This window comes from Pseudopipra pipra, chromosome 12 (assembly GCF_036250125.1).
Source record: "Pseudopipra pipra isolate bDixPip1 chromosome 12, bDixPip1.hap1, whole genome shotgun sequence".
NCBI lineage: Eukaryota > Metazoa > Chordata > Aves > Passeriformes > Pipridae > Pseudopipra > Pseudopipra pipra.
Genome location: NC_087560.1, coordinates 16664119 through 16691601, shown reverse-complemented (window position 1 = coordinate 16691601; position 27483 = coordinate 16664119). Strand labels below are relative to the sequence as shown.

At 39.3% G+C, this 27483-nt stretch overlaps 1 long non-coding RNA gene across 2 annotated transcripts in view; it reads left to right on the top strand.

Annotated features, from left to right (window-relative positions):
- Nucleotides 1-6626: 6626 nt before the first annotated feature.
- LOC135421010 (uncharacterized) overlaps nt 6627-27483 on the top strand; it is a 49346-nt gene continuing 28489 nt past the window's right edge. For both annotated transcript variants that reach the window (XR_010433814.1, XR_010433813.1), the window contains exon 1: nt 6627-6828. This is a non-coding gene — a long non-coding RNA (uncharacterized LOC135421010). The remainder of the gene's footprint in view (nt 6829-27483) is intronic.

The window sequence follows — 27483 nt, the reverse complement described above, 5'->3', positions numbered from 1 at the left end:
GCCTGCAGGGCAGATATCTAGTTAAAGACCCACCAAAAAAACCCTCACAGTGTTCATCTCAACACCAACCATTTTCTCTTGGCCTGTACTGTGGGACTGTTATACCTTCCTGCTCTCCAGCAGCAGTCAGTACTCATGTCAGCAGCTAAATGCTATTACTGGGAGTTTTTTCTCAAGGAAATCCACAGATCTCAGGTATTCCCAGTGCAGAACACGCTCTAAAGACACCACAGGCTTGGCTTCTGCTCCTGTGAGCCCGGGGCCCTATTTAAGAAAGGTTGTATCACAGAACGCCCCAGGCTCTCCGCCAACTCCCTCAGCACACACTTCCATCCAAAGCGGGACGGATGTTTGTTACATGTGGGTTGGGTCACCTCACCCCTCTCTTAATTTTAGCACATGTGAAATTTGCCATATGGGCAGCTCTGAAGACTGAAGTCCTTCACTGACTTGCAAGAGTAGTAGAGCACAATTCTTTCCATCACTGCTGCTTTAATGCATCGCCTCCCTTGATGTAACTTTTTAGGAAAACTGAGCTAGATCACCAAGTCTGGTTCCCAGCTCCTGCAGACCACACACATTCCTTTTCACAGGCTGATCAACCTGCAGCTAAAACTGCCTGGCTTGAGGGTTCACCTTCTCTGTTTCCACCATTGCTCCTATGGTCAGGCTGCTTTGAGATTCACTCTTTGAACAGTTCAAAGGTGTGTTCTCACTTCCACCCTTAATTTAGCATCATGTTATTGCACCAATAATATTCTTGGTATTACAGACAGGCAAGAGAATTCACGTTCTTCCTTCCATTCCCTCTTGGCAGTGGAAGCCTCAACTTTCAGATGTACAAGTAAGTACATCTTTCTTGGTAGTTAAGACTGTGACCAGAAATCTCATTTCATATCACCCTTGCTATTATATCAGCCTGCTCTGGATTCAGACAGAAAGTTGAGGCCCGAACTCTGTATCACTTCCACTGATGCAATGGTACACTTATTTAAAGAGGTTACATATGGAAAAGGTTAATGCCACAATCCTGCAAAAACTTGCCTAAACACCCAATTTCAGGCATATAAATAATTCCATTAAATTCAGATTACTCAAGCCCATTGTATTGAAGGGGCCTATGCCCATGACTAAATTATAAGGCACAGGATTGTGGATGTAGAGATCATTATCCATGACCCAATTTGGTGGGTCCTCACATAAATCAGATAAGCAAATCCCTTTTGCTCATGTTTGCACAGTGCAGAGTCCTTGCAAGCTGGATGTCTTAACAGATGAAAACAGGGAAAAGCAGCCAAGTACCATAGGCACCATGGTGAATTTGTAACCGTGGCCTCAACTACTCAGTTTGGTCACTTTTTAAGGAAAAAAAATATGGTATAAGCAAAACTCAGCACAGTTACTTGATACTACTTACAGGAAAAGATCCACATTCCAAATTTTAACTCAGTAAGTACTGTCTAGAGGGTGAGAATAGTGTCCTTAGGAGCTTCCTTTAATTTTATCTTCAAAGCTTAATTATATTACAGGAAATATTTGGCTAAGGTGTGGCTATTCATCATGATATCTCTATTACCAGCATCAGCAGAGAGGTTTCTGTCAATTTTTCATTTTAACCTGGTTTTTACTTTCATAATATAATTATATCCCTTCATTTCATTTATGTTATAAAAAGAAATTACATCTCTTAATTTTCTTTTACTAAAAGAAAAGCTTTTTCTTCAAAAACCTATGTGGTAGTGTGCAACATATTTAGAGCTTACGATCAGCAATTTCTCTAAAGAGGAAGATTTAAGGAAAAAAGTGACTCTAAAAGTAATTTCAGCAGCAAAGTAGATTAAATATCCACCATATTAGTCACAGAGTATTAGATGGAATTGGATTGACTGGGAAGAGGTCAAAGAGTTGCTGAAGGTTTTAGCCCACCAGAGGAGCAATAAAATTCAACCATACTTAAAATCATTAGCTTTAAACCCTTTGATACCAGATCCAAACCTCCAGTGCTCACAGAAGGAACCTCCAAGCACCATGCCAAGCCAAAAGGAAACCCTTTAAGACATCTGCATTTCACGGAAACCTTTCAGTGAAGGAGAAGAGTGACAACAGAAAGAACCTGCACATGCAAGAAAGACTGAACCGCAAAAAGAAAGGAAAATGCAGCCTTTAAAGCGAGTTAATTTATAAAATAGCAAGACATTCACTTCAGCACGTACTAGTGAGGCCTGGGGGTCATTTTTTGCCTAGCAAAAAACCCACCCACCAGTTCCTGCATACTTCCTGAACTCTGCTTCTCTGCTCCCAGTACCATCCCCAATTTCTCCCTTCGTTTCCCCGTGGTGACAAGGCACGTTCCCCCTCACAAAGGACATGTTTGCCGAGCGAGTGTGGCACCAAAAACGAGACAATCGGGGATCTGAATTGTATGACATGATAAAGGAAAGACACTATGTGCTGACAGCAAGGCAAGGAGGAAATCTAAAAACACAGAAGTCATCTAACACAGCGACAATCCAAAAGAAAGAGAAAAAGGCAGAGGAGTAATTAAAAACCCTGAAGACAGTGATGGGTCTCAAGTTTTTTGAACTGACTCCCTATTTAATAGAAAGGATGGTTTCCACCCGAGAGAAGAGAGATAAAAGAGAGACTTTGCTGTAACTAATAACCAACTGACATATTTCTGTTGGTTTTGTACATTTCTTCACTCATTTTGAAAATGACAAGTATAATTAAAGTTGTTAAATACATCGAGAGACTTGTCAGTCAACTAAAATATCAACTCTTATAAATTCTCCACAATAAGTACTGCTTACAGCACAATGCAGAAGAAATTAATCTCTCACTAGAAAGATTTAGTCATCTGATGATCCTATAAAAAAAAAAAATCCCAGATTTTCTATTTCCTGGGGCAAAATGAGCTTTTCTTCATGTGTTTGTGGATATAAAATGTATGTGTTTAATTTAACTTCTGTAGCATAGCAAAATTAAAATCTCAAGAAGAATTTTGGTGCCTATTCTGAAATGTTTGAGGTTCTAACTTGAATGCATGTCCTTCACAGGAGCACACTAGAGTTTTTTTCCACAGGTATGTTTTTCATGAAGGATAAAATAAAAGAAAAAGAGGATGCTCCAGAAAAGTGCCTTTTAGGGACAAGTTCCAGTGGCTGTGCCCTGCCACAAAGCTTAAACTAAATTAAACAGGAACTAAGTGATACTTAAGTCTTGTGTTAGCTACGTATGCAGGATAATTTTAACCTCAACACATAAAACCCTCTTACAGCTGTAGCCTTCCAAGCCATTCAGAAATAAGCCAAACCCTCCAAGTGTGATTTCAGCACTCAGCTAATCCGTGTGTGCTAACAGGTACAGTATGATCCAAAAGGCTAAGAGCCAGTCAGGAGAGAAGAGCCCATGGAAATATGTGAACTACTTCAGAAAAAGTGCTGTAGGAAATAAACTACCCTTGAAAACATCTTTTTTCAGTATTTGCTAAGAAACAGTGCCTCAAAGTAGCCATCCTCACTTTCCATCACCTTATCTGCTGAAACAGTGGATTAAGTTCATTTGAGTTCAGGGGCAACTCATACATATGCTGAAATACTCTGCTTCAGACTCCTTCCTGTGCGGAACATGGACCTACACAAACTTTATCGACTGCTCGTCACATCTGTGGGAATCTTCCACTGCTCTAACCCACCCTGGGGAAAATGGGAGCTGGGCACTGCTCAGGGCTGGGCAGCACATGGCTCTAGGTGGCAGTGCAAGGCCATGAGGGCAGCAGGTCCTTCCCCTCCCCTCCTGAGCGCCCTGGAGGGAGGCAAATCCTGAAAGAAGCAGGGGGGAAACAGCTCCTTGGAACATACTAAGGCTCTCTGGAGAAGCAAAACCCACAGGAAAACTGAGTGTATTTAATATAATTCATGACAAAGCATTCAAAACTCATTTGAGTATAACGCAGTCCCTCCTGTAGCTGCTGCATAAATGTAATCAGAGAGGAGTGAAAAGACACAGGAAGATTTAGCTCAGCCACTAAAAGACATGTTCAAGAGCAAAGTCGTTGTGATGGGAGAATAACTTCCACCTTGTCAAAGCCTTCAGTTAGTGATTCCCCTTCCAAGCTCAATTCTACTTACTCCTTCAGGGACAAGGTAACTATGGGCTTATTCTGGAGACTGTAATCAACGCTGTCTAAAATAGAATTAGCACAACTGGTGCTATAGGGTGTAGGCTGGGTTCTCATGCTAAAAATTAATTAGCACTGATTATAAAATAAGTTTTAACTTTTGCTGGAACCAAACCCCCCCTTTTGTTTTTGTTTTGGGTTTTTTATCCTTTTTAAAGGTTGATTTATGCTCTGGCATTTTCACATCCCCACTAGTTATAGGAGAATTTTTATTGTAGGGTCTCATAGATGATCAGATGGGAACCAGACCAGCTTCTCCCCTCCTGCTAGTGGAAGGTCAAGCCTCAAAGCAGCTCAGTCTTTGTTGTTGTTTAAACCTTGGCAACACTGCTGGCATTGTCAGAAATAAATGAAGGTTTATATACAGGCAATACCTGACCACTTGGAGCTGGACTGGGATCTTCTGTACAGAACAGATTATGGATGAAGCCTACAAATATCCTTCATAAAGCAAGATAGTTTCTTTTGCACTTCATAAAAGTAAACATAGAGAACTTATAGAATTTCTGTGATGGAACTTACTGCTTTAAGCCATTTTGATGAGTAGGTACTCTTGCTATAGCAGAATAAAATGTGTATACACAAATATTACTATCTGAGAACACTCTTAAAATATCTTCAAGCATTTTACATGCTAGGTAGAATACACTGTTATATCAAAGCAATTCCTGTGTTTCATAATTTAAATCAGAGCTGGAAGAATGAGGCTGGAGTGATCAATTTCTTTTCAGGGATAGTAACTGAAAGAACAGTTGACATTTCATAGGTTTTTTAGTGCCTAAAATAGTGTGTTTTCAATCTCTGAAGGCTTATTTTTCTTTCTAAAGATGGCGTGGGGCCTGGGGGACCCACTTAAAGTTTCTTGCCATACTTGGCCAAGAAACACAAAGTGTTGGTGAAGTATAAACACAGAGCCCTTTTTCTTTGACCCATTCTGCAGTGTGATGGGATAGTGTTGTTAGTTTATGCGAGAGAAAATAGCATAGGCTTTCTGAAAAAAAAAAAAAAAAGTGGAATTGGATTAAGGCCTTTGTGCAAGCCTCAATGCTGAGGGGAATTAGCAATAGTTGTAGGCACTTAAAGGAGCTCTCATGCTGAAGCTTATCCCAGATTTTACACAATAAACATTTGAATATCAACAGTGTTTTGCAACTTGCAGCACTAATGTATAAACTTCTTCCTTTTGAAACTCCCAAATCCCTCCAAACGTTCGCAATACCCTCTACATAAACATGTAGGGCCTATAGTGGAAAACACCCAGTCAGGGATGTAAGTCTGATTTTTTTATTTCTTTCTTTTTCATCCCTGGAATCTAAAATGAGATCTAGTACCATTAGCTGGTTTAAGCACTTCAGAAGTTCTGTATTTTAACCAACTTTCTCCCCTCCAGCCTTAGTTTCCATTTAAAAGACAAAGATGTCAATGAGACATGAGCTTGATTTGGGTATCCTAATATTACATATTTCATGCTACAATAAAAAGGCACTACAAAACCTTTGAAGTGGTTCATTAAAATACTGATCTATCCCTCTTATCAGTATGTTCGTAGCATATTTTTTTTGAGCTCAGCTAACAAGCTTAAACCACACTACAACACGAACATGTGGGACAAGCATTCAATTCCCTTCCTTTAAACTCATCTGCAGGTGAGCAGGACTCAGAATAACTAGGAAAAGCTGGACTCCTGGCTGCTGGGGCTCTATTAACATCCATGAAGCTGGTGTCATTAGCTTAAAGTCAAGCTTGGCAGTTAATGATAGACAGAGTTTTGTAATATTAGGTGTATCAAATTCACACTGACTACAGCTGGGAAAAAGATCCGTCTTTTCCAGATAGTGATCAGCTAGATTTGCAGTTGACATGACATTTCTACTGGCTTTTCTAGATGAGACTTAATTTTGGTATCCTGTTTAAAGGATGAGAGCCGATTCAGGAACAAATTACTTCCACGCTCTTGGTGTGAGCCCAAAGTAAATCTTCTCAATACAGTATCTAATTATAAAAGATTCCCCCCAATTCCCTTTTTAACTCCTGTTAGGTAGGTATGCATGTAATCAATTTTACAGCTTTGTATCTGTAGCTGTCCACTAAAAGATGGAACAAAGAAATAAGCCCATGGTGAAATAGCAGGGTGGGAAAAACTTGGAGATCATTTTTTGTTACAGTGTTTGTTTTGTGCTTGAAAGGACTGCGATAAGAAACTCATTGCATTAAGAAAAAATGAAGACATTACTGCCCTGTCCAGCTCTGAAGCATGTTGAAGCAGTTTGCCTATTGAATTTGATACAATGATGTATAGATGAATAAAGTTATCTCTAGTATTGAATGGGACGGTGTCAGTGGGAGGGTAAAAAGGGAGGAACTTGGAATCTGAAAAGAATACTTCCCCCCCCCCCTCTCTTTTTAAGAACTTGAAGGTCAGGGTCCAGCTGCCGTAAAAGGCTAGAGGACAAACAAAATGCTGCACAGGCCCAAATAAAGACAACTATAGACACATAGCAGAGGTTTCCTGCTTCAAGTAGCTATTATATTAACCTACACTTTAGGCAAAGAGCATTTTAGGTTTCACACTGATGAAAACATAGGATGAGCAGAAGCATCAGTAAAAGTTGCATCTTTAATGAAAGAGATGAAACAGGCCAGCAAAGGTAGGAAAACCATTTTTTAAAAGAGGAAATGATATTGAATCTAGTTTGCTTAAAACTCTAATTATTTTGATTGAGATACGCCAGTAATCTTGCTTTTCACTTCTTTACATCCAACCAGGAGCTATTCTAAAAGATCTGTTGCCTAGCACACGCAAGGCCTATAACATACACAGAAAGAAATAGTCTTGAAATTTGAGGTAGTATATGAAAAAATATACTTGAACTCAGTGCTCATTCACCACGTTTATAAATTGGTAATATTCTGATAATCTATCATTCATATTATGGTCTGGAAAATAAGGAGAAGAATAGTGAAGTAGTCAGAAGGGTTAATATCACTGATGAGAGGGGAAAACTGCATTAAAACATCAATTTGAGCTGCATTTTGTCATTCATGCTCAGAGCTGCTTATTGTTGTCTTGTAATTATTCTAAATTTAAATGTCTCCCCATAAGATGAAAGAATGGCTAGTATCTTTTTTTTTTAAAGAATAAAAACTACTAGCCTGTCCTGTTCAGCAGGGGGGAGGAGGGGGCTGGATAGCTTTGTCTGAGTTTGCTTGGCTTTTTTAAAAACAAAAAAGAAACAGTGGAGTTGGAATAGTCTCATGATGTCAATTTTTTAATATACATAAGTATATATATATACACGTAACTTCAGATGATCATTATAAAAACCAACCCAATTCACTGTATTACTGTTTTTCCAGCACTGGTTGGTTTTAATTGTTTGGCGGTTTTGCTACTTGTTTTTTTATCAGTGGCATAAAATTCTAAAAAGTTATTCAAAAGAATTCAACTGCTTGATTTAGCATATACACTTTGCAATAAAGAGATCTACTGTTGCCACATAATCAAATAAGCTCTAAGTTAACTTCTAAAGTAGATATTTAATCATATACGTTGGCAGAAAGGGAAAGGCAGAAACAAAAAGAATCTTCTGTTAAAAAAAAAAGTATTTTCACCTTCTGAGAAAAATGTTTTAAGAAAAAAAGGTCAAAGTGAAAAGAAAAAAGATGCAACAGTTAAGCCTTAAAAACACTGTTTCCAGGCTAATGTATGTTGCAGATCATTAGCTGAATGCATTGTCTAATGGGCATAAACGATAGCCTTCGTTTTGAAGTTTCTCTTTCATCTGCAGTCAAACTTGGGAGTTTGATCCAATCTATATAGATAAATCTAGGGATTAATCTGGAGGTTTAAATGGTTTAGCCAAAGGTTGGTCCAGCTTTATAATAATGACAGCTGATTTGTGTTACTTTCCACTGAGATTCCTTTTTTTTGGATGACCCCCCTACATATTGCATCTTGCAATTAGACTGTTGACAACTCTATTATGCTGACAGCAGAGGCAGAGCTACGCAGGGAATTATACAGCATGTTGTGCTGTAAATGTTACTCACAGATGTCTTAAGAGGCAGTAGTTTGTCCCATGTGCTCCTATCTCTGCTGCAGTGCATCTCTAGTTGCAGTTGTTCAAGTCAGAATTGGTGGCATGCTGAGTCTAATGCAACTCTTACCAACAACTTTCTGAGATTAGGAGCCTGTCAGGATGATGTCAATGGATGTTTAAGAAGTGCTTTCTGAAGTTGTTCTGAGTTAATAATTAATGGGTATCTCCCTTTGATAGTTCTTTTATATTTGGATGCAGCTGGCTGGAAATAACCACAAAGGGAAACTGATTTTATTTGTCATTAATTTTGACTTTACTTAGCAAATTATCCTGTGTCCCACCATCACAGCTTCACTAATCTGGCTGTGCTATAATGTGAAGATGAAATCTTTGATTAACAAAACAGATTAATCAGTTTCTAGGGTGTTTTGGGGTGAGATGCATGTACATACATCTCCTCCCAAGTAGTTTTCCAGTACATGCTTAGAGATGTGTTAAGTGCTAAAAGCTGTCGAGCAATCAGAATGTTTTTGATGTAGGCTACATCTTCTTGGATAAATGAGTGTTTTGCCAACTAAAGCAGAAACATTTTGTCTGCACACGGGGTGAAAATTTGGCACTGCATGGTGGAATATACAGGTTTAGGGCTCAAACCCGTAGTTTATACTCAAAAATCAGCTTTACAAGTGAAACTAATCCAAGCTAATTTCCAATATTACTATTTTGCTACAATAATGCCCACAGATGCTAAATGCTGCTTAGATATATGCCAAGACTATGCCCTACCTTAAATAATTGCTATTTTACATTGATTTATTTTCCAGTACTTGAAATATGTGCATATGTATCCTACCTACGCATTCCAACTCTGGCACAAGAGTAAATTCACACATATTGACCTTAATTTCCCTACAAGGAAAGATGCTCCAAGATTCAGCCCTTTATGAGATCTCTGTAGTGCCACAAAAATACAGTTAAATTACTTCGTAAAATGCTTTTGTCAGACTGACCTAGTCTCCTAAAACTACTTCACAAAAGAAATTAGGGAAACAGAACCACAAGCTTAAAACAGGACAGAAGAATGCCTTATTCTGGGTATTCAGAGATTTTTGCCACTGTTTGAATGTTTCCAGCTACAAATAATAATTAATAGATTAATCTCATACCCTTAAATTAAAAATTTTACAGTTCAGGTGAGGGGGGGAAAAAAAAAATCAAGAGATGCATTCACACGCATTTGTGCTATTTTCATATGAGAAAACCAGCAGTTAAGCATATTTTGTTATTACCACAGGTTAAGAATCAAAGCAAAACGTAGTAGTTAACTAACAGGTCTCTTACTCTCCTGGGTGACCCACCCAGTGTAGATGAAATCCTATTTGGACAGAACGCTCTACTAGTCAGATAATGAAGAAGCAAGTTTACTGTATTTATTTTTAGAGAACACACTTTTCTAAGTAGTATGAATAGACCATGCTACCCATTTTCTAATTATTAGATATTTTCCATCCTGTGAAACAAGTTTTGAATGTTCATAACAAGCACATAATACAAACTTTTCCAGTAAAATCAAGAAATAAAAACAGGAAGTATTTTTATTTTTATTTTATATTGCTATCTATGTGGACACACTGTAGAGGCAATAAATATATATTTTGGTCCCAGGTTTGTAATGCAGTATATGGATTTGGTTATAAAAGTAGGTATCACCTGTAAGTAACTCTGAAAAACTTCAATACCAGCAGAGATATGACTCCCCCCTACCACCAGTGTGCACCTCAAATACATTTGAGTGTTTGAACATATTTTTGAACTATGAAGGACACCCTTAAGAGATAAGAGAAGCTTGACCACCATGTCACAGTTCTCACTGATCATCCGGAATTGAAAGGAGCTTTTACTCTCTCCCCACCTTCCCAAACCCAGCTTAAAAATTGTTTTAAAAAGTTGACAGGCATCAGCAGGGAAGCTGAAGGTACAGCAAGGTCTCCAGATTTTTTTTTATTTTTTTTTTTTAATATCCTTACCTGTTTAGTCAGATTAAGTCAGGAAAAGATGCTGTTTCAGTCATCCTGAGCATTTGATTACTATTTGAGCTGGATTTGATATTTGTCGGTAACATGCAAGTAGGACAAACTTGCTAAATCTTGCTGAGGGAACTCTAACAGCTTTTGTTTAACTCAATAACAAATAAACACATACCTCTGCCTGTGTTTATATACGTAGATGCATATGTTTATCAATAAAACACACAAAATACACCGAACTGCATTCAAGCCATAAGTCATTATCTGCTGCATTCTCTCTTCCATTTAAAAAAAGGACAAAGATATCAGGAAATTGTAAGGATTTTTGTTAACGTGCACTCTATAAAACTATCTGATTGAAACAGTATATTCTCCTGAGAAACTTTAAATTGGGTGTTCTAGAAAGCACTCCAATTTTAAGATAACTACAGATAACAGATTTTGAAAGGCAGCATTATAAAAGCAAAGCTTATAATATTTCAGTGCCTACCGTGGAACTGCACAGCAGTAATTTCTCCATGACTTGTTACTACTTTAATTGCATTTTGAAGCTTGATATTAAGAGAAGATTTTAGTGTTTAGTTTACTGTAATGTTCAATTTTAGCTCAGTGTTGTGCTTTTTAAATGCAGACGAAAATTACTGAATAAATATTCCTAAATAAATAACTCCATTAGATCCAAATGGTTGCAGGAAAAGCATTCTTTGGGGCTGTCTATGCCTTCCCTTCATATTTTTCTGATATAAATAAATATTTTGAGCAAGTTCCGCAAAAGAAATGTAAACACTTCAGATAAATGCACAGCTCATGAAGCACATAGCTAAATATAAGACTTATCTAGTGTTTCTTTTAAGAAAATAAAATATCCCCAGCAGCAAAATATTTTAAATTATTTAAATATGTAACCATTTAAAAATAAATAGTCATGTCCTAGGTACAAAATATTCAGTTCCAGACTGAAAATATTTGGTTTCTAATACGAGCAAATATCTTGACAAGTGATTTTATATTAAAAAAAAAAAAAGACTAATATTTCCTGCTGTGTTAGCTCTGTTTCACTGATGTGGTTAAATAGATTTTTAACATTCACCACTTCTTAAAGGTGCATAGAACCAGGGTGATGACAAGATATCTGTGTCATGGTAAATTGAGAAATAATTATTCTATTCTTTGATTTATTACATCAGCTGTAAAGTATCTAAGTCGAACTGGGCACTGCAACCTCTGCACATGTGAACACTTCTCCTTATGTTATTTGTCTCATAGTCTATTCAAATGGGTTAATTACTCACGGGTGTAAAGAGGAACAAAATTTGGACCTTAACTCTCTGCTTTTACCCTTAAATCTTTATTAGCCTCTGTCTACAAGACTATACCTGCGTGGTAAAGAAAGGAGTAAATTACACAGTTGCTCCAGTGTAATTGTTTTAGACGTTTTGAGCTTGAAATAAAAGCTGTGTTAATAAATGCACAGTTGAAAGCTTCGCTTTCTATAGCGCCCAGACGCTTGTTTGCATTTGATGAAAATTATTAATACTAACACCAAAATGGTTTTGAAACCATTTATATGGAATACATACCTACCTCTTTGGTTAGAATCAGTGATCCATTAAGGCTTTTCTTGCTTTTTTCCAAGCTGTGAGCATACTGCGTATTTAAGTGTGTGTAAGAGGGAAGGTGGGGGGTAGGTTTAGCTGAATAAAAGATTGCTTGATATCTTGAAGTCCTTTGAAGAGTTTTATAGGCTTATAAAGCCCAGTGTGAATGAATGACATTTTCCCCCCCTTTACTTTTACATATGGAAGTTTGTTAACCTGCGTTTCAATTAGGGAATAATTATTAATTATACTAATTACAGGTTTAATGAAAACCACATACTTTGCAAAAAAAGTTAAGCTTAGGGCTGAAATTGTAGCTGCAGACAGTGACGCTGCAATAAAGGCTGAAGCAACACTTACACTTCGGGGGTTTTACATATGTGTATACATTTCTTTAATAAAACAAAGCACTAAAGCAACTTTTTATAAGAAAAATCCACAGAGAACATACATCCAATAAATTATTATTTCAAACAACCCTGGGTTTTTTTCACCAAGAGTAATAACCGTTTACTTTGTTTTAAAGCTAAAACTCCACTAAACTCAATAGAATCCTTAAAAAAAAAAACAACTGTCTTATTTACTTATTTAACTATCTACACACACACACAAAAAAGAACAAATCACAAGTTATCAACTGCTAGAAATTATAATACTTTACTTTGACAAAAGAAAGCACTGCCTACATTATTTTAATCTCACAATCATAGTTACCCTAAAAAGTCAAGAAACATCGATCTGGCACTGCAATTTTACCCCAAGCAACCCCCATAATCGTATTTCTCTTCACAATCTTTAAATTCCAAATAGAAGAAGCCTTAAAATGAAACCTCTCCATTTTTTTAATGTCTATTTTTATTTGAATATGCCGTTAATTATACTTTCAAATAAGCTTTTCAGAATGCTCTAGCACTGGATATCGCTCCTCCCTGGGAAAAGGCACCCGCAGAAAGTTCTGAGAAATATACATGAATGAGAAGCTGATTATTTACATTTTTTATGCATACAAAAGACTAACAAATTATGTTGTTTACTAGAAATCAGTCAGATTTTAATCTAGTGTCAGTTTTAACTAAGGATACAAAGTAACATGACCAAAGATCATTATTTTAAAAACTTGAAGTGTCATTGCTGCTCATTCATTTCTTCATAGCGTATTTTGAAACCACCTGAATCTTCAGTGTTAAATATTAGAGATATAAAGCTTAAAAATAAAAAAATCTTAGCCCATTTTTTTGTGGTTTTCACTCCAGTTTTCTGTTGTCTCCTGGATTTAGTTAAGCAAGTGTTTTAAAGCACTGGAAACTGTTTCCATCACATTATTACACCGCAATTGAGACATATTTGCATAATGAAAAATAATTATGTAGATAATATCAATAAGTATGATTAAAACCATCTATTTGGGGGGGGGTTGAGTGAGAAGATGTAACTAATATTTATAAATTACCATTGTAAAATTAATAATGTTAAACACGTTTTTAAAATAGCATGGAAAGCAGACAGCAATTGTTTTATTTTAAGCCTCTTTTTATAATATTGCTGTTGCATTTTCCACAATTAACTGGAAACTTAATCCATCAAAAGTACGTACAATTAAATCAACTATACAGAGATGAAATTACTTTTCATATTTCTCTTCCCATGCAGAGAGAGAATTCCAAAATTAAAGTAAATTAACTTGGTTATTGAAATCCACTTGCGATCTTGATTTTAGACTTAAACAATATTTTAGCAAATACTTAAACATGCAATTACTGTTTATATGGTAAATAGAAAACTGCTTGGAGTTTTAGATGAACTAGATTCACTAATATTGACAAGTAAATAACTATTTGGACCTGGAATCATACTTAATTACTGTAGTCAACAACATTCATTATTGAATGCAGCATAGAGCTTATATTAAAGTATAAACATTATATATTTACATATTTATATTTTGTCCATTTTTCCTAATAAGATAAATAAGAAAAGATGAAAAATGTATTAGATATTTAATATGCTGGTACTAGAAAATGCAAGTGTTAATCAATTCAGCAAACTAAGAGGCAAAAACCCAGATCTTTTCCTTTCCCACAAAAGAAAAATATTAATTATGTTCCAGCCCTGCAATCTGACCAAAATCTTTGTAACAGTCTGCCTGAATTCAGTAGGGCTCAGACCAGGATCCTCAACAGGCTCAAAGAATTTCTTTCCTCTTAATTTGAGCTATTATCAAATTAAACTTGACTTCCTGCCAAAATTACTTGAATTTTCAGAGATCAGCTTCATTTTTTTTCTTCTATAATCTATTTTTGGATTAATAATAATAATTGATATCACTGCCTGAACATCACTGACATTAAACAGCATGAGAAGATGTGTCTGTTCTAGGGTTAGAGCCCTGCTTTTCATTGTACATTAAGGCTCTGTAGGAAGCAAATCTCTGAGAGGCTGCACTTATAGAAACTCCCTTTTGAGTAGTTTTGGGCACACTGAGGCTTCTTTCTTTCCTGCCCCTCTGCAGAAGTACTGGTGCCTACTTTGACCAGGATGCTTTCCCCAAATGCACAGTAACAACCCCCACACAGAGGTGTCCCTGCCAGCTTTAGCCCATGGTGCAACTCCCACCGACTCCACAGTGGCACAGACAGACTTTTAGCCTGAAATACAAAGTGTGATGGGTCTGGACAAGCAGCTGCCACACACATCACACCAGAGCTGTGACATGTAGCTCACAGGTCAGCAAGACTACAATGAAAGCAGACAGGTGAAAAACAGCCAGCAGCAACTTTTGGCATGGACCTGTCAAAGATCCACTTGCTGAGGCTCCTTGGGAAGTCCCGGCAACATTGTGGCTTCTCTGCTGGGGGTCTACAAAGCCTCCTGTGAGCCTTAGGAAGTGCAGAGGACCCACAAGATCTCCAACAGCCCACTGGAAAAAAGCAGTCCTGTTTTCTTACAAAACATGAGTTTACATGCAAGAGGAAAGAAATGGTCCAAGCGTCCAGAAAACACTGCACATCTCTAATTTCTACTTCAGGGCCTTTAACAACTTTTGCATTAAGCCCTAGTTTTATAGCCATTCCCAGAAAATTTGGGCTTCACCTCTAAAAATGGAAAATGCTTTTAGATCCTCTAGCTATAAAATTTCCACAGCAGATGCTACAATGGATAACTCAGACCTGGTCAAAAGGGCTTGTGGAGCCCTGAATTCTCTACCTGCCTAACCAAGGATCTCCTTTCCACCTTTGCAAAGAGCACTGCAAAGGGAAACAACGATACACAGACACTGCTCAGAGCACACCAAAAGCAAAGCAATGTGTCTCCACAGGCTGCTCTCAGGTTGAGAAGGTAGATTTTCCTTTCCAGTTGCCCTATATGAATAATATGGATTTTACCGCACAGGGGGAACTGACAGTAATCAATATATCCAAATTATTGTATTAGTAACACAACATTTCACAACCACTGAGGGCTGGAGAAGAAACAACAGAAAAAGGTCACACCAAGGCTTACACTCAAGCCCTGTACTTCTCTGTATTCAGGCATAATTCCTCTGAAATCAATGGGAATTTGCCTGAGTAAGGAGTAGGGTTCACTCGGTGATAACCCTGGAGTTAAAATATCTATTGCTTCACTACAGACCATTTCAAGGACTAGGTCTGATTATTCTCCCTCAGCAATGGGAAAAGCTATGCTCTCACATTTCAAAATCAGGGGTGGGCTGAGAGGGCTGCCAAGTCTCCTCCAGCATCATGGCACCTCATTGTTAATACTCTTCAGAAGCCCCTTATTTCCATTTACATGAGTTCATTAGGATTACACAGGTGACTGATGTTCTATGCTAAGTGTCTCCGTGATTGCACAAAGTGCCATATTAACAAAAATCAAAATAAAAATGGTTTGTCAAACGCCACACAAAATGCTGCCGAAAGCTTCATGGGCAACTGTTTTAGCCTCCATATGCCTGCACACTATGAGTCAATCTTTAATTACATGATCATATAGAAAACTCCAGCCTCGGTGGCAGGAGCTCTACAACATTACAAGCAACAAAACCCAAGGGAAGGAGCACACAGGGCTGCTGCTTCCCACTGCCTCTGCATCACTAACACCGCGCCAGTATCAGCCTGATCTCAATTCTTGTTATTCTCAAGTTTCTAATGGAAGAGAGGGGCTTGTTTCAAGACTCAGGAATGCAAAAGTAGCTAAAAACTTATCTTTACATCACCAAAGCCCAACTACCTCTGAATTTCAGGTCAGGCCCATCTTGAACATTTTCTGGCTGGATTACTGCTGTCCTCCTTTCCACCCTAAGAACATGAAGTCTGCCCCTATAACAGTGTCCACTTGCCATTTCTCCTACAAAAATCCTAAAATCCAGAGGCAAAACACTCAAGGAAAATGGTAACACTGGCAGAAACCAGAAATAAAATAAGAGCAGACAAAAACCATGGGGTTCAGTGCATGTTGGGGATGTTTTTTCTTTTTCTCCCCTCCTGCATTTTACAGCCCTGCCAAGCAGAATGTGCCAAGCCAGTGACAATGGCCAGTCCCTGGGTGGAGCTGGGACCCCGATCCCAGGAATGGAGCAGCCCCAGGGCGACCAAGAAGGCCCCAGCAGGCAGAGTTGACTCATCCCTCCAGCAGCCCATGACTGCAACTCCCCAAAAAGCTTCATGTCAGGGCTAGTCCTTTCCCCTCCCTCCCACAGTTCTTCATGGGGTGAAGGCTCATGCTCTTTTCCAAGGCAATGACCAAAGTGTCCCAGGTAACCAATTTTACCAGAACACACCAGAGAAATTAAAGCTGTCTATACATTACACTCCATGCACCTCATTTGTGTTGAATACCTATGGAGTCAAGCAAAATACAAGTATCCAATGATTCCTACCTGATCCTAACACATATGCCTGTATGCATTCTACTCCTAGAAGTAGTCCTAGCTACTTCACCAGGAATAATAAAAAAAAGACAAATAAATTAGTTCATATTAAGCTTAAAAATTGGGCCATTTCTCCCTCTACATAACTCGCTGATTGATTCCTGATTTGGGGCTCTCTGAGAATTTTTGCTCGCGAGGCACTTGTGTGGCAGGCAAAGTGTCAGTGAGTCTCAGGTGGATTTCTGGACAAGGGAATAATATGATATCATGGTGTCTGCTCAGTGCCCTCTCCATGCACAATAGCCCTGAGTGGCAGCGCATGGTAAGCGGATGAGGCTGTAAGACGTACATGATCTGATGAGCTTGGCTAAGCTGGGGGAGTCTCCTCTACTCGGCTAAATTAAAAACCTCCCTGCAATTTCAGTCCTAATCACCCCCTCTGATGCTGTAATTGATGATGGTCAGTTAACTCCTTCACTCCCCAAGGCCGTTTATCAGAACCTGGAGAACTGTGCATTAACTGGTGCTTCACGATTTAAATCCGCTGAATTTAATGGGAGGTCCTGGAAATTTTAGGAGTTTAATAGTGATATGAAGTATACAGGAAGTCACAGCATAAATATTTCATGGCAGGACTTCGGATACTTTAGATCCATAATGCCCCACTCCCAAGTGGTACAAGCTGTCTTTAAGCCTGGTTTGTGGAAAAATCTCTCCTCTTCAGCGGCACTGAGACAGCCATTGGCTTCTCTGCCACTCTCCTCCCTGTGGCTGGCACAGGCAAGGAGCCAGCAGCATTATTACACCCTTGCACCTCCCAGCTGGCAAAATGGCCCTTTGCAGCCTTTACCAGTTGGTGCAAGCTGCTCGAACTTGTGTTGAGAAACCAAACCAGGAAAGAAACTCCTATTTGCATTTTCAGCCTGATTCCAGACACAGCCCCTGTATGCTCCACACACAGGCTTATTGTTGGCTCCTACACAACATGCTCCAAACTTAATAACGAAGGTGTGACTAGAGCTGTTAAAACAATCCTGGAGCTAAATAACATCTTTCCATTCCACCTCCTATTTATGAAGGTTTTTAGGGAATTGTCTGTACAATGCATTGTTGTTCTTCTCTTGCAAAATTCTCTAAGTCTGATTCATGCCAAGAAGGGGGGGGGGGAATCTAAGATGTGATATATGTTTATACTCTACTGAATAAGAGGCTTTGCAGCATTGGGAAATCTATAGCATGAATTATTCTAACTGATTTATAATAGACAGTGATACCTAAGGACTCTATATTCTGACTATTGTGCTTTCATGACAGGGTTGATGTACAAGCTGCACCATATTCTGTAACCAGAGCAATGCCCATATACCTGCTTTAGAATTACAGCCTATTACTGCACTTTAGAAAAGAGCAAGAAGCTTGTCTTTGTTACATTTTTAAGGTTATTATTTTTAAGGTTTTCTTGAAAGACTCAGATCTCAATACAACTGATATTTCATATAGTTCCAGTATCAACATCCAGCCATTGACCCCAGATTTTTAAGTCTCTCCTTCCATATTAAAGCACCAGCAACCACTGGAGCCTATTCTTACTTTTAGCTCTGTTGTGTTGCTTTGCTTGCTTTTCTGCATAGGGAATAGGCTGCAGAGTCTCAGTAGTGTGAACCTACTTAGTTTACAAATCCCAGCACTGCTATTCTGTAAATAGGAAACCATCTGGCTCAGGAGACATCTGGACATCAAGAGATGAGTCAGCTCAGAGAAGGCAAGGCAGAGACCCCTCTTTGTGGGCTCAGTAGCAGCAGTTCAAAGCTGCCCCCTAAGATGTTGCAAGACTACTTTACACAGTGATTAACACCTGACTGGTGGTTGAAGGGCAAGAAAATGGGGTAAACTGATAGACCTTCCCACCCAAGGCACCATTCCTTCTTACCTGCCTGCAGAGGAGGATAGTTATTATTCTAGATGCTTTGACAAATGAAAGCATTGATTCCAGACAGCCATTCCTACTCAGATCCCCAATTCATCTTGTAATGAGCGCAATATTCTCATAACACTACATCACTGACCAATATTAAAAAGAAAAAAATATTACTTTTCACTTTTCTGGATGTATAAGTAGGACTAAGTCCTGGCTGGTTCCCAGCAGCCTTTGATGAAGTCCAACTCTAAGGCAACTGACTGAAGACACAGAAAGAGGCAAAAAAATAGGTTTTTATTAGAGTTCATCTCCCTTGCTGCTGTTACTTTTCAAAGGGATAATTTCCCAGGCCCCCAAAGCAACCACATCATCCCTGTTCCAATACTGCCTGCAGTGTTTGACTAATGCGGCACGATACCAAAGTTCATATTAAATGAGGATACAACAATTTAGTCTCTAACAGACAACAAAACAACTGGCCCTAAAGTTCTTCCAGCACAACCAGGATCCACATGGCACTGAAAGGTGGAGTGTCTGCCAGCCAGTAAATGAATTTAATTAGGCAGTGGAGTGCCTGGTCTCATATGGCTGGAACCGCTGAGTGTAGGTGTGTGTGCACATGCACTCCTGACACATTAGCAGAACTAAGCCAAACTGCTAAAGAATCCATCAGTTTTTCCTGCAGCAATTAAGCTAAACAGACCACTCTGACCATGCCAGTAGGACATCTACCGGACTTGACTTTTTGTGAAATTACTTTAAGTTTGAAAGGGAAGACCTGAAAAGAGACATCTGCACAAAGACACCCCAGTTCTGATTTCTATACAGTTCGTTGTGTACTGCACAATGTTTTCCTCACTGAAAAGCCATTGAGAGAGGAGAGAATTAAGACTAGCAATGAAAAAATAATTTAAAGAGCATCGAAGAAAAACATCTGAAGATCAGACTGTTCCCTTTACAGGTCACGTTTCATAGCTTTGCTCAGAGAAAAAGCAATGCCTACAGTTATTACAGGAAACATGCCCAAGACATTGAGGACACTATTCTATTCACTGGGTCAGATACCTGTGTGCAGCTATACTTCCATATCCAAATGACATGCAAACTACTATGACTCAATGAAATGTGAAAGTTAATTTATTCACTTTTTTTAATATGTGCTTTTATATGTATTACTGACCGGCTTTCTGCACCTATGCAGGCAATACACCTAATACAAATACAGCCAACATCAGAACCACCTATTTCCTTCTGCAACCCCTTTAGAAAGGCAAGGGCCACAAACCCAATTAACTGGCCACTGGGGATTTCCCTCAGAGGAGAAAGTACTCGGGGTACACAGGGCTGGCACCTTACCCCGTTCCCCTTTTGCAGTCTGTGACAGGAACAAGTCTGTAGGTGACAGGCAGGACACACTGGCCATATGGCTACAACACTTTGTGTTACAGCTCTGGAGGTCCAACAGATCTCCTGAAAGGAGAACTGGAAGTCACAATAAGCTGGTGCAGCCCATCATACACGTGACGTTTTCCCCGAAGAGTTCTAGAAGATGGCAAGACAGCTCCACATTATCTTTAACCTTATTCCCAGTCAGTGCTTAGAGAGAAAACTAAATGAGACTCCATCTAGTCTGCTGGCCTTTGCTGGCCTTCTATTCCCACTTTCTTATTTGTAACAGTTTCATTGTAAATGAGTAAAGCATTAGAACATTAGCTTATATTGTACTGCAAAGCCTATTCCAGTAAACCTGTCAAAATTGGCATCATTAATAATAATACTTAGCACTTACATACTGCTTTACATTTTCAGAGCACCGTAGACATTAACTTAATTAACAAGTGACAGTTTCACAAGTAGAAGCTCTCTCTGCAGCACCAGCCTGCGTGCCTGAATTTCTCACAAAATCTCAAACTCTGCATTAATCCACTTGTCTTTCATCCCTCTGAAAAGATTATCTTCCTTTTTATTCACCTACTTTGGATATATACACCCATGCTTTTAAAAGCCAAGCTATTAAAAATATTCAGGTGGAAGAACACTGACTTAACATAAGCTAATTGGAAAATCCACATTACCCTACTTTTCAGCCTAAATTACTCAAAAATCAGAGCTCTATAAAGCACATGTCTGGACAGAATAGGGCTCTAAATTGGTGTAAAGTGTACTTAATATTGATTGCTCTGCAATTTCCAAAACTGTTCAGAAACAGAGGGACATAATTAGGTTTTATTTGAATTTCTCCTTCAGGTTTAAAAAGAAAGATGGCAAAAAAAAATCAATATGTTAGTCTAGCTACAGAAGTAAAGTAAGTGAAACCTCTGTCTCTAGCAATTTACATAGAAAATTCACTGGGGAGAATAGTGTTCAGTGCTTGGGGACGTATTTCAGTGGTCTGTAAAGTCCCTACTAATTTCCAAAGCTGAAGTTTAGGCATGATGCTGTCACATCTGGCTTGTTTTCCACTTGTAGCCCACCAAGAAAACCCATCACCCCAAGGACACCTGTGTACCAGACAGAAGTCCCTGCCTGGTCCACCTACACAATGAGGTAGAGACCCTTATTGCAGACTTCATCACAAACCTTCAGCTTGCAAAGGGAGAACTTGATAATCTGCCCCAAAAAAACCCTCTCCCAAGACACTCATGAACATTATAACCCACAACCCATGTGGGTGATAGATGTGCTCACTGACAGGGTGAGCCACAAGGCCACTGCAAACACCACCAGAACCCACAGCATCAGGCTCAAGGAGTCCAACAGAAAACACAACCCAAATGCTTATGCAAGAGGGCAAATAAATCACTGTTCAGACACAGTCAACTTGAAACCACAGAGATGTGTTGTCTCTGCCTCACCAGGACCACCAAAAACCCCATCTCCAACATCTGGGTGCCAGCCATCAGGGTTTAAACTCCCACCACCACTCACTACAAGTCATTTCCACGGCCAAAAACAACTGTCTCAAGGAAAGGAGCACCCAGAGCTGCTGCTGGCTTCAGGAAAACCCTCAGCACCCCCAGGTTGCCCTCCCCAGAGCAGCCAGCAACCACCCTGACATATTCAGCCCCTCACGCAACCAAGAGGTACCAGAGGTTATAACAAAGTCTGGGTTACTCACACATCTGCTGTATCTTTCCACGCAGGGAACCAAACCTTGCAGGAAGGTCTCCTCCAAAATGCTTGTTGGAGAATGGTGGGAGGAGTTGAGCAGCCCAGCCCTAACAAGCTCCTGCTGATGCTCCACAGCTGTGTACAACTCTATGAGGGAGCACCACAACAACCACCCCTCCAAACCCCTATGCAACTCATTACACTTCCTTTATGGCAGGGCAGGGTGGGGCCATGGCTAAAAACCTCCACACCCACCCAAATGGCAGCTGTGGGAGCAGGCAGGGGGTGTTTCTAATCGGTAATAGCCTTGTTTGGGAGGACTTCCACCACCCTGCAGAACCTTGCTGTGGGCACTCCCAGCTGCTGGAGTCAGGGGGTCTATGTGTTCATTGTCCAATTCGTGGCCATGATGGTTGCTTGAGAATATTAATGCCTAAAACTCTCCAAACACACGCAGGTGCTACCAGGAAAAAAAGATGTAACATGTTACATTCCTGGAGCCCAATGTGGACTGAGAGGTCTCCAATCCCCCTTCCTACAAAGTGCCCAGACTGCACACTGGCATCACTGAAAAGCAGCCTCTCCATACAGCATAACTGCTGTGAGGATTTAGCCATGACACAAATGTTAATTTATAGCACAATAGTTATATTGGGAAGTGATGTTGCTTTTCAGCTACTTCTTGTGTAAAAGGTAGCACTGTCCTGCTTGTGCTCAAAGTGTGACAGGCGGGAACTCGACAGTACCAGGGAAACTGCTGTAAGCTTTTATTGGCTGTATTTCCCATGGAACAAACTCTTTGCTGATGAAAATTAGCATTGCTCCACAAAAACGTGATGCAAACAGCCATACAGGCTGCTTCTTCCAATAAATCCTTTGCTTAAGGAGTGTGTCATAACATCTAAATGTCTGCTAAATTAATTGTTCATGACCCAAAGGCTCTTTATCAGACTTCTAATGCTGGGAAGTTTGGCTGCAATATGTTTATGCCCAAACATGCACACAGGAAAGCAACCAAACCAGCTTATTCAACCAGGACAAGCGATTCTGAACCAACCCTCACTACCACACCAGTGCACAGTGCTAACAATAACTCAGAATTTCCCTTCCTCTCACCGACAATTCAAACACTGGCGATGGTCCCATCAGAGCATTTAATATCTTCTGTAAGCCTCTGTTTAGCAGGAAGATTACATCCCCGAGATTTCACAGTTCAAAAGTTTATACTGTCCTGGTCTATTTATAGACTGCTGACACTGCCTCTTCTAGAGTGCAGATATCCTGGGGAAAAAATAATAATAATCAGTTTGAACCAGTTTGAAATAGGGTTTTAAAAAGTTTGTTTTCTGTGGCCAGGACCAACTCTCAGTCCTGCATCAGAAGGTTTACTTTGCTGGCCTAGGGTTTGCAATTAAGTATTCTTCTGACCTTCCAATAAACTTGACACTTTGAAAAGAAAGTTAAAATTTAGAACTGGATAATCAGTACTAAAATCAACATATCCTTTGCTTGTAGTTAATCATTTTCTCAGGAGGAACAGGACTGGCTTTTAGGGAAAGAGAAATTAAGGAATCCACAGGTTAAAAATTACTTCTGCTGTAACAGAATGATCATGAATAGAATGACCATTTCAGCCTATATATCCATGATTTCTTTTATATTTAGTTTTCACTTCCCAATGTAAAACTTTTCTTTAGATCTTTCAGCACATAAATCTCTCAAGCTCTCTCTTGGTGCAGGACTGCTTTCAGAACACAAAATAGATATTTTTATGTCATCTCCAGCTATACAATTCCCGAGAGATAAGATACAGGCCTCGATCTAACCTCATTTACACAGATCAAAATCAGAACTCAATCCACGGGAGCGAGCAGAGTGGCACTGCTGTAAACCTGCCCTGCTTCGTACTTTTGGCAGTTTTGTGTGTGATGCTTTTAACACATCTCTGAGCCAACTGATTTGAATGTGTTCTTTAATTAAACCTCTCTTTTAAAAATCAGGTGGCACTCATGCTTGTGAAGATCTCTGCCCTGCCAGTGCTTTCAGGTCAATGTCCTTCACACACAGCCTCCATCCAGCCTGACCCTGCCCTGATCCAGGGTTGGCAGTGTCACAGTGATTTGCCTTTTCGTTCCTCACTGCAAATGATGAGGTTACTATGTGATAGTTGTGCTGAAAAGGAAGAGGTAGAGAGAGGGAAAGTTTTTGGAACAAATCAAATCCTTCCAGTGATTCCACCACTTCCCTGGGCAGCCTGTTTCAGTGCTTAACAACTCCTTCAGGGAAGAAATTTTTCCTGATATCCACCCTAAGCCTCCCCTGGTGCAACTTGAGACCAGTTCCTCTTGTCCTGTCACTTCCTTAGTTGGGAGAAGAGACTGACCCCACCTGGCTACAGCATCCTTTCAGGTAATTGTAGAAGGTGAGAATGTCCCCCCTGAGCCTTCTTTTCTCCAGGCTGAGCCCCCTCGGCTCCTGCAGCTGCTCCTCATCAGACTTGTACTCCAGACCCTTCCCCAGCTCCATTCCCTTCTCCAGACATGCTCCAGCACCTCAGTGTCTGTCTTGCAATGAGAGGCCTAAAACTGAACAGAGGATTCATCATCTTTCAGGGAGCAGCCTCTCCATCTTTTCTGCTCTGTGTTTCCTTCAAGGCATCATGGGCTAGATGGGACAGAGGTAAGAGCTTGGGTTTTCTGTGCTGTAAGTAAGGATCCCAAACAGTGGAACAACATTATTCCTTTTCACAGGCCTCCAGAGATCATGAAGTATATGCTTGAAGACATGTGAGCATTTAATTAGGTAAAGTTAAGATCAAGTTTAGGCATTCTCTATCCAAAGGGAATTTTAATTTGCAACCATGGCACCCAGATTCCAGCCAAATATCTTGCACCTTTACAAGATAATACAAATTTTTAATGCTGTTCCACTTCCTTTCCCTGAGAGGAATGCACCTCCTGAAGAAATCACTTATGAGCTGCTTAGCCAGTGGATCTTCTGACAAGCTTTGCTCTCAAAGCAGCCCACGCACCCTCGGTTCACCCTTCTCTCAGCTGACATGGCAGAAGCAGGGCAGGCACTTCTCCTACTCCAACTGTGAATAGTGAGCTGCTGCACAAATCCTCCTCCTGGTCAGCCCAGTGCAACAGCTTTGGCACGGTGAGGCAGGGCTGTGCACAGGGAAGGGCCAGCCTGCAGTGCTTGGGAGCATTTTAATCACAGGCTGCAGTAAATATTTAATTATCGTGTGATTTCTTCTGTGCAAACCTCAAAGCGCTTCTCGATGTCAATACTTGCTCTAGTTATGTGTAACCATCTTTCAACTTTAAGGAATATATTCAGGAGTGATAATAAATATTTCATAAAACTGTAACGAAAAGCTGTTTGTAGACTTTAGGTGACCTGCTGCTTATTCTGAGGTGAGAGGAAGTACTTCAAGAGTGTATTAATTTCAAATAATTTTAAAGAACTCTTATATTTCTTGGATATCTGCTTTGCCCAGCTGAAAATCAAGGCCAAGATGACTCAGTCATTATACTGTAACGTGAATTCACTATCTTCCCTGCATACAACATACACAGCATGACTCAAGGTTAAGCATAGAATATCAAAAGACTCAGAGCATGGACAATTTTAATGGTAAAGGAACCTTGACTTTTAGTGATTATATTAGTTCAACTAAAATTGACCTTCAATATATGAAGATTTCATTTTCACAAATACATGGTATGACTGATGCCTTTATTAGGCTTACAAAAAAGTAATCAGAATTGAAGCTTTCAAGGCCACAGTCTCTTTTTTCACTTCAAGTTACAGATAACGGAAGGAAAGACACGGTTATGAGATCTTAAAAGCAAAACTAATCTTTTTTGTTTGTTTGTTTCTTAATAAAAGGCGATGGTATTACTGTTTATCAGGTCCCCCTAGCTAACATTCCTGCTAAATAACAACATGCCACTTTCCAGCGTTATCACCAGAGTTGTTGCTTGTGCATATTTATCCAGTTAATGGGATGGATTTATTACAAGTATTGAATAATTTGGACCCAGCCTACCCTGATGTATTTTATGGCATGTGGTCAACACAGCTATTACGGCGTGGGTCTGCCACTGCTCTGTAAACTGGAGCATACAGTCATTAAAATGAATGAGCACAAGTGTTTGTTATGCTGTTTTTAATTATATGTTTATCTCTTTCTCTTTTATACTTCCATTTTATTTATACCACATGTGGTCACATATGGGCCGTAGATGTCACCTTAGGAGGTTTAGGCAAACACCAGGCAACCATCTTACTTTGTTGAGGAGGGTATAACTTACCCCCTTACCTCCAGAAATCACAGGGCTATATATCTTAATTTATACGCATATTCCTGACTTTTAGTGAAGTCCAGTATCGAGAGTTGAGGGTAAGGGAGCAAACCTTCATCATGTGAAACACTGGTTTTGAGAGGGACTGTTTTAATGTTTATAGAATCATAAAATTGTTTAAGTTGGGAAAGACCTATAAGATCATTGAGTTCAACCATTATCACAGGTTAAACGTGGGTTTATTATTTAAATTAGATATCTACATTATGATTTGGAAGAAGAAGTTCCTTAATATCTTCTATGGAACAGAAAATCCTGGAGACTGAAACCCATCATACTGTTAGTTTAACAACTAATAGTTTAAAAATATAGTTTAATGGTACTTTCAGGGCTGAGTTCTGTTTTCTGCAAGTTATGCCATATGGAAATATCATTCCAAGTATCATTCCCTTGCACACTGATGAAAACCAGTCTGAAAAGATAGTACAGATGTTGGAGGACATGTCTGATAGGATACTTCTATCAAAGCTGCCAGTGGACAGGAATGCACTGGAAACCAGATTCTGTGTTATGGTACAAGGAATCCAGAGGAATAAACCTGGTCTGCAGGACACTGGCATCCTGTTGGGTCTGTGGTTTATACCATGAAAACCTTTTGACTTATTATTTGGTTTATGGGTTTATTCTTCATGTGATTTTATTGGTGGAAATGGGCCAGGAAAACCAAAAGAAGATTGAAAGTCCACTTTCAGTGAGTTGTATATCCTTGAAATCTGATTTCTATGAGTGTTAACATCAGGACACAGAATCATCTAAACTTTTATAAAAATCAAAGACATTTTTTTAATCCATATACCTCCTTTGGAGAGGTAGGAGTTGAAGAAAGTAATGTCCAGACACTTGAATCTATGAAAATTTGTATATATACATTACTTTCTTCATTGGGTGAGCTATCAGTTGTATTCTCAACATTGGCTGAAGGCCTTATCTTTCACATGACAGAATGTGAACAATTTATGCATTTAGCTAAATCTGCTTAACCTGGGTCAAACTACACCCATGTTGGAGCTCTGCCATCATAAGCAAAAAAGAATTATAGATCTGATGGTACATGTTCTGATGAAGGAGAAACAGTGACACTGGGCTGATCAACAGTTTAACAATGACACAACTGGCTCCCTCTGAGGACAGGATCAGGTCTATTGAAACGATCAATTTAAGTTTTAAATTATACTTTTAATTATTTAAAATAGAACGTCGGCAGAGCTAGGAAAGAAAAAAATCCCTTTGTGTCAAACAGTAATTACATCTGACTTTTCCACCGAAAACTCTAAGTGCTCTAGTGCAGCATTATAACTGCTTAAAAGTAGAAGGTTCTTTCTTTTGCATAGTTCAGATTGTGCACTGAACTAGATAGCTTTGTTAGTGG